Source organism: Crocodylus siamensis, chromosome 4 (assembly GCF_052110815.1).
Source record: "Crocodylus siamensis isolate JL-2025a chromosome 4, ASM5211081v1, whole genome shotgun sequence".
Taxonomy (NCBI): domain Eukaryota; kingdom Metazoa; phylum Chordata; order Crocodylia; family Crocodylidae; genus Crocodylus; species Crocodylus siamensis.
This window is the reverse complement of record NC_143398.1, coordinates 124,754,919-124,768,563: the sequence shown is the minus strand read 5'-3', so window position 1 is coordinate 124,768,563 and position 13,645 is coordinate 124,754,919. Positions and strand designations below refer to the sequence as shown.

The 13,645-nt window shown below is 43.8% G+C and overlaps 1 long non-coding RNA gene across 1 annotated transcript; it reads right to left on the bottom strand.

Annotated features, from left to right (window-relative positions):
• Positions 1–9,434: 9,434 nt before the first annotated feature.
• On the bottom strand, positions 9,435–12,982 carry LOC149866444 (uncharacterized). The gene is made up of 4 exons (XR_016441590.1): positions 12,872–12,982; positions 10,225–10,323; positions 9,713–9,797; positions 9,435–9,587 (listed from the first exon to the last, which is right to left on the bottom strand). It is a non-coding gene; the product is annotated as an uncharacterized LOC149866444 (long non-coding RNA).
• Between the last annotated feature and the right edge of the window lie 663 nt (positions 12,983–13,645).

The window sequence follows — 13,645 nt, the reverse complement described above, 5'->3', positions numbered from 1 at the left end:
AATGGAGAGTGAGAAAGAAGTCAGAAGCTTCTGAATTTTATCCTTGGATCTGCCATTGCGTATAACTTTAGGCAAATAACTATACCAGCTTCCTCTTCTACCCTTTCTGTTCATTTAGATTGTAAGGTGTGTGAGACCATACTTAGCACAATGGAGCTCCAGTCTTAGTTGTGGCCAGGAAGTACTAGCACCTCACCCATAATAAACAATCATGATCCAAGAAAGTGGTTCTGAGTCAAATGAAGAGAATGTTTTGGATTAAATTTACATGCTTCAGGACCATATTGTGGAGTTGAGTCCCTCATTAGGCAGGGTTCCCTCTAGAACCAATGGTAGCTCAGCTTGAGCAAAGCCTGTAGGATTCTGCCTAAAGGCTGTCACTCATCCACTTCTGACTAGATATCAAAATGTGTGTGGTATGAAACATAGTCCACTGGGGGATACTGCAGTGATTTGAACTGAAGTGACAGCAGTCCATCTCTTCTGCTTATCATAGCTTCCCAGTTGTCATTTTAAAATAAATTTAAAATTCTCTGATTTATTTCAGCTGTTTACCACAGGTTTTTTTCCTTTTTCCTTTAAACTCATACTTAAAGAAAGAAAAAGAAACAAAAAGTCCTGGTATAATCCTATCAAATATTGCCTGCAGGTATCTCTACTTTAGAGAATGTCGTGGGACATACTCAATGCTGAGAGGGATGTTAAAATGTACAAAGTGACAGAATAGCCTTGGGCACTACTACACATCTTCATATCTGTAGACACCAGGAAAAGAATATACTTTCATATTTGCATAAAACACACCCAGTTTCACTTCTGTGTGATAAAATAGCTGGGGACTTGAACAATAATTTACATTTCTGTTGCATTTTTTTATTTTGAGGCCATCAAAGAACATTTATAACCACTGGATAAACTCCACAACGCTCTATGTGGTAGCTAAGTATTGCTATTTCCATTTAATGAATGGTGAGACTGCAGCCCTGAGAAATTAAATAGTTTACTCTGTATGAGTAACAGAGTGAAGAAAAATAGGACGTATGATGTTAGATTTCATGTCCTTTGCTCTGTTTCCTAAAGGGACTGTACCTTCTGCTAAATATTCCATGTGATTTACTGAGGGAAGAAAAGTGATCTTGGGAGAGAGAAAGCACGCTAGCCTACAAAGCCCAAAACTTTTAGAATTGTCTGGTAGAGTTTATTAAGGACTTTCAACTAGTTCCTTGTTTGTTATCTGGGGTAATGCCAAATTCCAGCTGAGGAAAAAAGTATTCCTTTGCTTTAGCCTCTCCCCCATTCTCATTCCCTGCCTTGTCAACATTTCCTTTTTGTCTTTGTTTGCTTTCTTGTGTAAAATCCCTTTGTTTAGAACACTTGAAAAACAGAAAATCTGGAAGTTGAACTACTGAACATCAAAGAGAGCAAGAAAGGGTTTTCATTTTCTGATATTAAAAAAAAATCAAACATTTCTGAGGAAAGCAGGATCTTTCCAGGAAATTTTAGTTTAGTCAAAAACACAATTTTCCATTCTCTGAAAAGGAAGTTTCAATAGAAAATTTCAACCAGCCACTATGAAGCCAATTTCATTTGTCTGTAAAGTGCCCAGAGCATCTTGATCAATTTACTAGAACATACTAAACAACTCATTCCCTTCCTAGTTATTAAGTATTATAAAGGATATTATACTTTTGACCTTACTCTCTTTCTGCCTCAGCTCTTCACTGGTGAAACAGAAACAATGCCATCAGTCACCCCACATAGGTGTGATACGCCACAGCTGTCTCTTTGTGGGCCTTATTCAGTGAAGTCATGAAAGATCTTGGGCCAAGCACAAAAAAGCTAATAGAAAGACCCAGGCTTGCATTTGGCCTCATACACTATAGTTTTGCATTGATTTAATCTAAGTTGATCTTAAACCCCACACCCCCATCAAAGCATGTACATTTTCCCATCACAATATGAGGCTTTTCCCCATATATACCAGTATTTTGACTCTCCCCATTACAATCCCAAAGCAGAGCAGATATCTAATGACTCAGGCTCTGAATATTTTGGGTTCCAACTGAACTAAGGGCATGTATAGATGACCTGGGCATTAATATGGAGTGCCTGAAAATTTTAACGTGGCTTTTTTTTTTGGTGCAGTGCATTTTTGTTTGCATGACACAGCATTCATGTTTGCACGAATGGTGCTTTCGAGCAAGTTAAGCCTTGTGTGTCATTCCCTGCATCCCCTGTAATGTCTTTCCTAATGTATTACAGCAGGAGGTGCATGTAACCACCTGGGCTCCCAAGTCCCCGCCCCCAGACTGTCACTGGGCAGTCCTGACTCTCATTGGGAGTCTTCCCTGGGCACAGTCATGGTCACCCCAAAATCTTTGTCACTTGCACCCACCTATGCGTGGTCAATCTGGTCTCTCTCCATCAGTACGCAATCCCAAACACCCCATCCCAATACCAAAGCCAAGCCACCTGAATCCTCTCTCTCATTCCTTTCCCTTCCCATCCCACCATGTTACAAATATATGTGTTTTTTCTTTTATTTACTATAGCTCCTATGATAACTACTATGATATCATCAAATAGTCAGGGTTTAAAGTAATGGGTGGCTGGGTGTTTGTTGCCTCTTGGTTGTTTGGTGATTGCTGTTGATGGTGGTGGTGGTGGTGAGCTCTTTTGGCTTTTTTCCCCTGGTTTGTTTGGACTACATTTTCCCAGCATTCCCAAGCTCATTGATCCTCATACAATTTTCAATGGGGGCTCCTATTGGAACCCTCCTGTTCCCTGCCCAGGTACACTGTCAATCTGGTTGTGTAGTGCCACATATGGCTTTGGGAGGTGTGTTGTGAATTATTTATAAATGTTTTGGAATGTTTTTGAAAATGTGGGTTGCTATTTAGCTTGGTCCTTCACCTGCCTAGCCCGCCAAGAGTTATATTCTCACCCACATGGGGTGGGGAGGGAGGGCTCATTCAAATCTGGGTGATGACGCATAATGCCCCCCCTCCCCCAAACCACCGACAGTCTGGAAGCAGCAAACTCCTAGCCCAGTGAAAATTTCCTCCCCCTTCCCCTAACAATCCTCCCTTCTGCCCCGTCTGCAACACTGCACACCCCTATAGACAGACACAGATTTAAAGTGTAAATCAATTTATTTTAACATAACCAAGAGAAAGAACAAAACACTGCTAGGTGTTGTTGTCAGCAATATATCCTGCCAGACAATCATGCACAAGGGCTGCCCAACCAGCCTCTCCTTGAGTATATCTCCTTGGTCCCTGTGCTGCTGCCTGGACATGTCTCTGTTGTCTAGCGACTGCTTGTCGTGCTTCTTCTTCCCACAACTCATTGAAAACTTCTTCCTGGCTCTCACAGATATTGTGCAGCACACAGGCTGCCACTACAAGGGCTGTGATATTCTTTTGCTCCATCTTGAGCTGGCACATAAGAGCCCTCCATCGTACTTTCAGTTTGCCAAATGCACATTCCATTGCTATCCTGCAACTGCTCAGATGATAGTTTAAAACCAGCTTCTGCGAGCCAGTGATGTTGCCTCCATAGGGCTTCATGAGCCAGGGTTTTAGGGGGTAGGCAGCATCTGCTAATATAACTGGGGGAAAGGTGACACTGTGCATCACTGTCTCCTCCACGCTGGAAGTGTCCTTTCTCCATGAGGCCAGGCTGAGGAGAGTTTCTGAACATGCACACATCTTGCGTGCTGCCGGTCCACCTGGTATAAATGTTCATGAACCAGCCCTGGTGGTCTGCCACCATGGCTTGTAGGATTACAGAAGCATATCCTTTCCTGTTTTTGAAAGCCCTCCCCACCCTGCAGCACACAGCACTGGGATGTGAGTGCTGTCTAAAGCCCCAGTGCAGTTCGGGAACCCCCTCTCATTAAAACCATCTATGGCTTGCTGTGGATTCATCAGGTGGATAATTCTGTTTGCAGCAATCTCCTTAAGCAGCTGGCATACCTCACGAGTTGCCAGCCAACTGTGCAGGCAGTCAGGCCAAACTGGTGTGCAATGTAGTGGAGGCTGGATGGGCTGGCCAGTTTCATGATGGTCATTGCAACCGTCTTGTCTGCTGGGATGGCTTGATGCATGTTAGTGTCCTGCCTTGCAATGTGGGGCCCCAGCATTGAGATGATATGATAGAAAGTCTCCCTTTTCATTTGGAACATCTCCAGCCACTGCTGGTCATTCCAAGTTGTCAGCATGATTTGCTCCGACAAGTGTGAGCTGCTCTTGTGGGCCCACACTGTGCAGACTGTGGTCCTCCTCAGGTTTCTCAACAGAGCCCAGTCAAATTCCACTTCTTTACTTTCCTCTGTGTATTCCAAGTCCTCTGGGTACCTGTATCTTCTTGTTCTTATTGTCATTAATGCCGTTAAACCAGGAACACAACTTGCCTGCGAACACTCTAGCACAGTTCCTATCCTTCTCAAGCGTTGCAGCAGTAATCCCCAGGTAAACAGCATTTGCAGAAGCAGTACTGCCACCTCCTCCTCCCCCTCCCCCTCCTGCTCATCCATGTCCTCCATATTCTCCATATTGGAGGACTCTTCATTGTGTTTTTCTCCATTGTCATGTATTTCATCCCCATTCTCCATTTTGCCCCTTCCATCAGCAATGGCTTCTCAACCATCTGCACCAAGCAGGGGGCAGGGACTGTAGGGTGTTGTGTGGTCTGGAGCTTGGTGTAGCCGCTTTTTCAACACTTCACCCTGGCACCTTGGGGCACTGGGGCTTTGCACATCCTTTCATCCTGAGCTTAGCAGCCACTGGTGTTCTGATGTAATCAAGCTTGCAAACAAAAAATGTCTTGCCTACTTCTCTACTGGTAATGTAAGCTGCCCAAAACTTTTGCGCCTTTAGGGAAAACAGGCTGTGCTTCTGTAATAAAATTATTTTACAGAAGCAGGCAGGTAGGTATTGATTTCTGCAACATTCAGGGCCACTGAACAGCCACCCCAAAGTACAGTGGCCTCATTTACCCCATCACCAGGTCTTTTTTTGTTGTTAAACTGGGTGCGAGTGAGGGATGACAGCACAGCAGGCACAGAGAAGGACTCATCCTGGTCATGAGACTTACCCCTGGGGGTCACATCAATGCAAATCCAGGGTTTGAGAAGACTGCAGACTGATCAAGTGGGGTGCAGTGAAGCTTCGAGTGCTATTTGATGCCTGCACCTCTGCGACATGTAACTCAAAAGAGGACATGGTGATGTGCATCTTTGGTAAGTGACACCTGACATTGTCTGTACCCTGAGGGTGGCAGGGTCATCCCTATGGGAGTGCAAATACAAGCAACTGCCCTGGGCACAGTGCTTTGGGGGCCCCACAGAGATGGGTGGAGTGGATGAAGTGACTTCTCAGTGCCACCGCGAGCCTCGCATCCAGATGCTCACCCCCTCCCCTCCCCCGCCACTGCCGCAGCGGCACACAGGATCATCTGTGTGTGTGTGGGGAGGGAATTGCCCAGGGCCCTGAACCGGTGGTGTACCATGGGTCTATGGGGCCCAGGGGACAAGCCTTGGGTGCTGCTGCCCTCACTCCCATGTGCCCCAGACAAGCTGCCTTCTTCAGCAGTTTTGGCGGCGGGGGGGTGGGAGGGAGGAGTGAGCAGTGTGGAGTGGTAACACCCCCTTTGCACCTGCCAATGGTGGCCCCTTTACATCCATGTCAGGGCAACCTGCCACCCACCGCTGTCAGTATGCCACTGCCATGCACCCTGATAGGGTCATGTCTGGTTGCGGGGGGATACAATTGTTTAGTTCAAATTTATTGTAAATGGGGCTGGTGGAATTTTATGGGTGTGAAAGAAGGTATGCGAGATGCACAACAGGCACCAATACAAATTTTGACGCTCGTTCTATCCTCCCTCCCTCTGGTTTTTAGATCCCCTTCTGCTGCTAGCTGCAGACTCATCGATCCCTGTTGGTGTGACAAGAGGCAGAAAGAGAAGATGAAGAGGATGACAACACTACCTTTAGGATTCTCTTAACAACAGAACTATTATGCATTATAATTACAGTTGACTTCCATCCTGACTTATGCAGACCTATAATATTAATAACAGGTAATACTAATAATAGGAGTCAATAATACTATTAATTCCAATAGTAATATATTAATAAGAGTTTGTAGTAACAGTAATATTAACGATGATTTATTAATGTCAATAATAATTGTAATGGTTCAATTACTTATCACAGCATTTCAAAGCAAGTAGATCTGCTTTATCACTTTGCATACATCACACACATCCTGGGCCTCCACCATATATATATAGCCAAAGTATGATATAGACTTATGTTATATAGATTTGTAATATTACAGTTTGATTCCTTATGATAAGAAAGCAGATAGTGAGCATAAGGCAGGTGATTATGTGCCCTCCCTGCCTCTTTCCACATGTTGGGGCGGGGGGAGGAAATGCCCACCCCCTGGTTCAAGCTCCTTCCTAGGTCTCTCTATTCCCATGGAGAAGAGATATATACCCTTCTGCTTTACATATTACCCTTACTGAACTTGTATTACTTCCTCCTCCTGGTTGCTAGCTACAAGTATTGCTGAGGCTTCTTTTGTGTGTACTACTTGAATTGTGGAGGCTTTCTTCACAGGCTTTGGCCTGAACATCAGCTTGAGTATGGTAAGAGTTGCACAAGTTCCGCAGTTCCATTTCATATTATTTTCAGCTTACTCCTGGTTGCTGGCCCTGTTTGCTAATAAGCGTATTATGGAATTGTAATTAGAGGATTATTGCTGGCCACAAATGCAGAGTCTTTATTGTTGGTTACTCACCAGGATGTCCAGCAAATTCCCACCCGGGGTCCAGGCCTGCGGGCTCTTTGCCCCACTTGCCCACCTTTGTCTTACACCTCTCCATTGTACCCTAGTAACTTTTGAATTGTTGCTGGCCACAAAGGAAGCTGTGGTCCTTAATTATGACTACCGCAGTAGCAGAAGCTGAGGCTTCTTTCCTGGTTTTGGTCCGAGCATCAGCTCAATTTGCACAAGTTCTGCAGACCCATTTCATACTCTTCTGACCCTCCTTGTTACTGGCCATATCCAAGAAAATTCAGACTAGGGTACATGTCTTCTGACTGAGGGAAAGCTTCTTGTTGGGAAAACCCTCCCTTCCTCCTGCATCAGCATGAGCTGGACAGGTTCTGCAAGCACATTTTATTCCTTGTTGCAGAGGGCTCAGGTTGCAGGTGGAGCCTTTCACAAAGGAATCTGAGGCTTGAGTTTCTTTTCTGAATTGTAGAGGCTTTCTTCTTGGTTGCCGGCCAAGACCTCTGGGGTCCGAGTAGTAGGACCAGGCATGCAGGCTGTCTGTCCCATTCGTCCACCTCTGCCTCACACCTCTCTCATACTTTAGTAACTTTCAAATTGTTGCTGGCCATAAAGGAAGCCTCCCTGCCTCCCTCTCCCACACCTACCTACCCACCCGCCCACCTACCTGGGGGACCCTTCCTTCCTCCTTAAGCTCTGTGGCCAGTGAAGATTCCAAAGTTACAATGTAATGGAGATTAGCATGGCCTGACTCAGCCGGTCAGCTGAGTTGGGCCATACATCTCCTCCTGAGGGGTCCCCTAGGGGACTTTGCCTGAGGGCTCCCACCTTAGGGGGCCCCTCCCTCACTAAGGTTTGTGGGTGGGTTTGTTCAGTCTTCTTTCTTGCAAGAAACGCTGGCTGCACGCTTACACTGGCCAAGCATTCAACCTCCTTCCATCAGATAACAGTCCACCCTGCAACTTTCGGTAATGCCATGACTCCATAAAAGTCATGTGGTCATCATCTCTCTGAAAAGCACCCCACCCACTCATCCAGCCCCCAGTGGATATGCATGACATATAGACCAAAAATAAAGCACTGTTGGGACATGGCCAGTAACCAGGAAGGGCCAGTAACCAGGCTTGCTGCCTGCCTGCGTCCCTCCCTCTCACACTCCCACCATGCAGCCCTCCCTCCATCCATATCATATCAAGGAATTATTCAAGGGACCTTGGCAGCATATTGTGAATTGGTGTTTTATCCTATTGTATTGTGTTTTCTGACAATGGCTGTACTGTAAAAAAATGTATTCTCCAGTTGACTACCAACAGCATTGTTGAGTAAAACAAAAATATCTATACTGTTTTAACTTTATTGTGATTTCTCAATCAAATTGACTGCAATTCAATTTATTGTGAAAAAAATAAAGATGTGGAACAAAAGTATCTGATTTGTACTTGCTCCTGCTTGATTTCAGGGCATGGACCTGGGAGAAGTTTGCAGCTGGCCAGGGGCGGGAGTGCAGCAGCTTTGCAGGCTGGACACAAAGCTGGTCGTGGCCCATATTTCAGATTGGTTGGCCTTCACTCTAGGCATCTCAATAATATGGGGATAGCCATCTGCTGCATAACACTTCTGTCCTCTCTATAGGGAACAGAGTACTTTTTGAAATCATAGCTTTGGCTAAGTAGCAGCTCCCTGGTTAGCTGAGAACCATCTAATAAGAACATGCCAAAACCTGCTTCTCCTACACCAGGTATTACAAATTTCTTGAATTTGGATGAAAAGAAGTTCTCCCACAATGATGCTTTCTTTGAATACACTTGATTCTGCAGAGGCCTAGAGGTAGCTGAAGAGATTACTCTGGGCTACCTTGGGAGTGTTGCTCCTCATTTCCCTCTCACCTTCTCCCTGTCCTTTGAGAATGGCTGAGATATGGCAAGGGAGGACAAAGCAATCCAGAACAAAATCTAATGAGCTCTCTCCAGAGGGGGAGTGGGTTGCAGGCAGCTGGGGCAGAGGGGGGTCTGCGAAGCTGGCTCTGAAAGGTGCTGCATGTAGGATTTTGTAAAGAAAACATTGCATTGCAAAGAAAGCATTGAAAAGAAAATCATTTTTGCATTACACCTCCCATAACAGTACATCCTGCAATGAAAAAGCTCAGAAAAAATAAGCAGATCTTTTGGAGCTGCAGCAGCAGGAGTTAACCCCAGCCCCTTATGCTGCTTGGTGACCATGCATATGAAATAGATTATAATGTATTAAAGATTTATTAAAGTCTTTAAAGACTTGCTAAAAGCTAAATGCCATGGGAAGTTTGTTCATGGAGAAGTTTGCAGATTTCCTGTTTGCCACTGGGGGTAGGTGGGGTTGTTTAGCCTTTTTTCTTACAAGAAATGCTGGCTACACCACACCCTAGCTAGCACTTAACAAACATTTGACCTCCCTTCAATAACAGTCCACCCTGCAACTCTTTGCAACTCTTTCCAGTAATGCCATGACTCCATAACCCCCACCTCCCCAAGCACAGCATCCCATGCTGAGGCAAGCACAGTCTCTGAAAACCAACCGAACCATGTACCCACCCCAAAGAAAACATGACACATACATAGAGCAAAAATAAAACACTTTACTGAAAACGCTGCAGCATTAACAATAACTATATACAACTTAACAATACAAATATATACAAAATGTAAAAAAAAAATTAAAAATGCAATTTCACTCTACTCTCCTCTTTACTATCTTCATTCATTACTGGGCTGGTTGCTGCCCCCAGTGAGTTCTGCTTGAGAAAGTTTTCTGCAAGGAGGGGGGAAAGGAAGAAGAGGAAGAGGAGTGGGGTTTGGAGCACAGTTGAAATAACAGACTTTTGCTACTGCTCCCCCTCCCCCCCACACACATGCAAGGTCAATGGGACATATTACCTAAATATCACCCGGGATACTGCATATCCTGGGTGTCAGGTGTGGCAGGCAGTGTCCTGCCCCTGGACTTCTTTTTGTTGTGGTTCTGAAATGGAATGTGATGAAGTTCAGAAGGTTTGCAATGTTGAAGGAAGTCATGTAAACACTCACTTCAAAGTTTCAAGCTACTTGCAGAAAACTTTGCATTATGGTGATGCTGCAGGTGTCATTGGGAGCTATGTCCACTGCAGTGGCAGCATATGACAGGGGGCACAGGTGGAGGGTAAATGGGGGTCAGGAGGACAGGAGGGTACATGGGTGGGTGGGGGGGAGAACATACACTCAGTCATCGGAAAATTTCATGAAAAATGTAACTAGTTAAAGTTAAAAGTTAGCAGCCTTTAAAATTAACTTGAGTTAAGTTAAAACTTAAATATTTCCACTGTCAACTAGTTAAAAGGTAAGTTAAAAAGAGAGTAACTAGTTAAAAGGTAGGTTAATTCAGGGGAAATGAATAAAATACAGTGAATTACCTTTTGGCATCATTTTTCATTTTCAAATGCAATGAGTGGGTTTCTTTTCCATAAGCCCACAGAAGCACACTAATCTATTCAGAACTCATCCTGCTTTACCTGAAAACAATGTTATACTTGTCATACCATTTTCAGAATAACAGTTTACCAATACCTATATAATTTTAGATCCTTCTCACCCTCTGCATACGAAGTACTTTGTAAAAGTCAATGCATCATATAGGTATACCAGAATAACAGAAAGGAGACATTCATAGCCAGATGACAAATGGAAGCTGTTTCCAAGGAAAACCTCTATTGTTACAATTTTTATTGATCAAAAGGTAACAAAAGGTTATGAAATGCATCTGAATTAGAAATAATGAAAGTGTCTGAAAATCAAAATTAGACTGAAATGAGAAAATCAGTTTAAATGAGAAAAAGAATGTTCAGTTGCATAGCAGAAACTGTTTGAACATGCTCACTGAACTTCAGCAAAAGCTGCATTTCAAAATTTACATCTGACATTTTTTCCTCTTCTGTCTTGCAAAACTAAACGCCACTACTGAACAATCGCTCTACATGGGCAGATGAGGGAATGATTGTGTTATAGCGGATTAATAGTTTTTTTCATAGTAGGTGACATCTCAGGTAAGTTTCTCACGGATGAGGAGTAATGCTCAACTTCTTGGGCCCTGGGCTGCTGGTTCTGATCTTCATTAAAATTTAAAAAGTTATCAACTGCTTCACCCTCACTACTTGCTCCCGCTCTTACTGGGATCAGTATCTCTGCTTGCTTGTGCTTGTTCCCTCTCCTGCAGCCAACTGGTTGCCCTGTCAGCTTCTGCAAATGCACAGAGAATAGCAGCGTGAATGAAGGCAGACAAGGTTCTTTGCGTGAATCTGATATCTTTTATTAGACTAACTTAAATAGTTGGAAAACAATTATTAAGCAAGTTTTTGAGTTCAAAAACCCTTTGTCAGGCTAAGGAAGTTTCAGCAGTTGGTGTGTGCTCTTCCTGGATGGAATGGAAAGTAAAGAAGCCAGAGGCTGGACTGGTATGCATACAAGACAGGTAGTGAAAATGTAGAATGAGGAGTCAATAACTATCGGCACCAAAATGGCCCCACAGTATGCCAACCTTTTTATGAGCCAACTGGAAGAAGACTTCCTCAAGAACTGCACCATCAAACCCTTGTTATACTTAAGATATATCGATGACATCTTTATCGTTTGGACTGAAAACCTACAATCTCTGATTAAGTTCCATCAAAAATTCAACAATCACCATCCCTCCATCCAACTTTCTCTAGAGTACTCCAGCACCAACATCTCCTTTTTAGACATGATGATCAGTATCCAGAATGATAAAATACAGACCATGTTATACAAAAAACCCACAGACCAACATACATGTCTGCACAGAACCAGCAATCACCCTAAAAGCACCAAGAAAGCTGTGATATACAGCCAAGCCCTCAGATACCACTGAATTCGCACTGAAGAGAACACCCAGGATTGCCACCTCACCAATCCTAAAAAGGCTTTCACCCAACAAGGAGACTCCTCCAGAGGGATAGATTGCACATTTGAAAGAGCCACCCGGATACCATGGGAAGAACTGCTGGAGTACAGAAGAAACCCCCCACAAATTGCACACTGCTGGTTGTGACATAACACCCCTCCCTCGAACCTTTATGGAAAATCTTCAAACAATTGCAACCCATACTAGAAAGAGACCCTATTCTTAAAAAGATATTCCCAGAGCCACCCATCCTAGCCTTCAAACAAGCACCGAACCTCGCTAACCTCATCACCAGAAGCAAACTTCCTCAAGCCCAGAACACACCAAATGGATCCAGACCATGCCATGACAAGAAATGCAAAACCTGCCAACACATCTCCACCACCCCGACAATTACTACACCCCACAACAGAGCCATCAACATTCCTGCATCTTACAGCTGCACCTCCAGAAATGTAACGTAAGTTATTCAATGCACCAAATGCCCGGATGGAAAATACGTAGGAGAGACCAAACAACAACTGTGCACCACAATGAATGCATAACAGAAATCTGTCAAAGACAGGAATACCCAATTACCTGTGGGGGCACATTTCTCACAAGAAAACCACTCTCTCTCCAATCTCTCAGTCCTGATCCTCAAAGGAAACTTACAAAACACTTCCCAGAGACAAGCCTATGAACTCCACTTCATCAACCTCCTGGATACTAAAAATCATGGACTAAATACAGACATCGGATTTATGACACATTATAACCTGCCTCACATCTAATTTCCCAGATACCTCTCCACTATTCATCCCCCTTCTCTCTCCCCGCCCCCAGCCTGTCTCTCACCCATTGACTCCTCAATCTACATTTTCACTGACTGCCTGCCTTGTATGCATACCAGCCCAGCCTCTGGCTTCTTTACTTTTCATTCCATCCAGGAAGAGCACACACCAACTGCTGAAACTTCCTTAGCCTGACAAAGGGTTTTTGAGCCCGAAACTTTGCTTAATAATTGTTTTCCAACTATTTAAGTTGGTCTAATAAAAGATATCAAATTCACCCAAAGAACTTTGTCTGCCTATGTCCTTAGACCAACATGGCTACAACCTACATCCCTGTAGCATGAATGAAGGAACTCTGAGAGACCATACCTCATAGGAAGGCACACTATTCTCTCTCAGAGAAGAAGTCCTAGAGTTTCAATAAAAAAATATCATTCCATGCAAGTCCTGGAGAGTGGCTGTGTCAGGAAAAACTTTGGGAAAGCGGGATTTCAATTTTTTAAATTTTAAACTTATACTTTAAAAAAAAATAAAGTTAACCTTTTTTTTAAAGTAGTTAAAGTTAAACATTGACACCTGAAAAATGTAACTAGTTACAGTTAAAAGTTAGCCATTTCTTTAACTTTTAACTAGTTAATTAACTAGTTAATTCCCATGACTGCATACGCTATAGATGGGGGGCAAAGAATTAAAAGGGGGTAGAAAATTAAGAGAATATTGGCCTCCCCCATTTTAAAATAAAAATTGGTCTGAGCAGACCCATCCCAACCTGAACTGCATGCTGTGAGGGAGGCAGGAGGAGTGAAGGAGGGTAAAGAAGAACACATGGCGGCATCTACTTGCTAAAGGCTGGAACACTGTGCCCCCACATGGTGAAGTGGATTAATTAGAAGTCTTTGGAGTCTCTGGCTGTTTGCACACACAATCCAGTTGGAGCAGCATAATTGGAGAGCACCGCAAATTAACACATCTCCGAGTAGTGTTACTTTAAGGTACTAAATGGACTTTAGGGCAGGGGGAAATCCCGAGTTGTGCAAACACAAATGTAGTTGCATCTACATAAATAGGAAATATTGTTTTGTCTACATACACCCTAAGAAACTGGGCAGCAGAAGCATAAGTGGTTGAATTTGCACCCTGGGC